Source organism: Trachymyrmex cornetzi, unplaced genomic scaffold (genome assembly GCF_001594075.2).
Source record: "Trachymyrmex cornetzi isolate Tcor2-1 unplaced genomic scaffold, Tcor1.1 scaffold159, whole genome shotgun sequence".
Taxonomy (NCBI): domain Eukaryota; kingdom Metazoa; phylum Arthropoda; class Insecta; order Hymenoptera; family Formicidae; genus Trachymyrmex; species Trachymyrmex cornetzi.
The window spans coordinates 305,289-307,305 of NW_017296190.1; positions in this window are offsets into that span (position 1 = coordinate 305,289).

A 2,017-nucleotide genomic window follows, 5' to 3' on the forward strand; every position below is an offset into this window, starting at 1 on the left:
CCGAGGATTAACAGGGAGAGGGCGACCTGGGTGCTTTAGGATCCCCTTAATGTAAGGCAAGATTTATTGACACTAATTAGGACGACTGTTACCAACGCCGACAAGTCTGTATATCGTTCTTAACTTTAAGTTTGTATACGTCGCATGCTCCAACATGCTCCTACTTCCCCCCAATAGTAGCACCTACTCACTCAACGCCCTCGTTAGAGTGAGTAGGAGCTACGGTTAGAGGAAGTAGAAGCATGTTGAAGCAAGCGACGCGAACAAATCTTTTATCTCATCGTCGTGATATATATATTTCTATCTCTGCGTTCTTACTCAACTGTGATGAAAGTAATAATAATCTTCTGTCTATAATATATAAATAGTTTGTGTTATAATTAATAATAATTATAGTAATATGAAGAATGTAAGAAATAAAAATAGTTTGTGTATTTACATTTTATTTATTATTATACATCACATTTATAGTTAAATCCGTAATAAACTTAAACAATATACTATAAAATAATATAAAAGTACAACTGTATATCGTTCTTAACTTTAAATTTGTTCGCATCGCATGCTCCAACATGCTCCTACTTCCTCCCAACAGTAACTCCTACTCACTCAACGCGCTCGTTAGAATGAGTAGGAGTTACAGTTAGAGGAAGTAGGAGCATGTTGAAGCAAGCGACGCAAACAAACCTCTTATCTCATTGTCGTGATATATATACAGGGTGCGGCGCCAAAATCCGGACAAATTTCAAGTTGAAATTCTCTCCGTTCAATACCATTGGTAGATGTCGCGATTGGCATTAAAATAGCTTGACGCATGTACTAAACCATCATAACCTCGAAACAGTCGCAATGTTGAAACCAAGTGCGGAGTATAACCGAAAAGCCACGATTATCGAAAGTATTCGCGCCGGGCGCTCGGCGACAGAAATCATTCGGTTCTTCGGGTATCCGAGATCGACTGTGTATGATGTCTTCGCAAAGTACCATGAGTCGGAGAAATCCAACGAAGGTTCTGCAACACCGGCGAGAAAATTCCACTCGAAGGAGCGCGTTGTCAGGGCGCCCGACATCATTCAACGGGCTCAGGAGCTGATTTTTGAGGATCCAGGGCAGTTGATTCGAAAATTGTCGTCGGTTGTTGTGGTGTGAGCGAGAAAACTATGCGTCGAATCGTCGAGGAGGACCTTCGCTACAAGTCTTACACAATTAAAGTGAGACAGATGCTTTCCGAAGCCGCTAGGACAAAGCGAGTTGAACGCTGCAACCTGCTTTTGTGTTCCTTAAAACACAATGCTGCCGGACGACTCAAGTTTTTTTCTGACGAGAAAATTTTTACTGTGGATGCGAAAATCAATCGAAGGAATGACCGCTGGCTCGCCCATAATCCTGAAGATGTCCCCATTGTTGCAAGAACGAAATTTCCGGCGAATGTTCACGTGCTAGGTGTTGTGTCCAGTGAGGGTAATGTCATGCCACCGCATTTTTTTAACAAAGGGGAAAATGTCACAAAAGAAGTTTATTTGCGTGTTCTGACAAATGTAGTGAAGCCGTGGATGGAAACTGTGTCGTCTGGAAAGCCATATGTTTTCCAGCAGGACGGTGCGCCCGCCCACACAAGTCATTTGGTGCAAAATTGGTTGTCGGACAACGTCGACATGTTTTGGTCGAAAGAATTCTGGCCTCCCAACAGCCCAGATTTGAATCCTTTGGACTTCTACGTATGGGGCGTGGTTGAAAGGGTCACTAACAAGTCCAGACATCCAAACGTCGCATCATTGAGAGCCGCTATTGAAGCGGCATTCACCAATATGGACCGTGACACATTAAAGCGTGCCTGCGCACGCTTCAGACCGAGAATGGAGGCGGTCATTCAAGCAAGCCGGGGATATATTGAGTAAATATGTTCTTTATGGCCTTACAAACAATGGAGGTAAACAAATTTTGTAAACCTTTTCATTGTAGCAATAAAACATATGTTTAGAAAAAATGTATAATTTGTCCGGATTTTGGCGCCGCA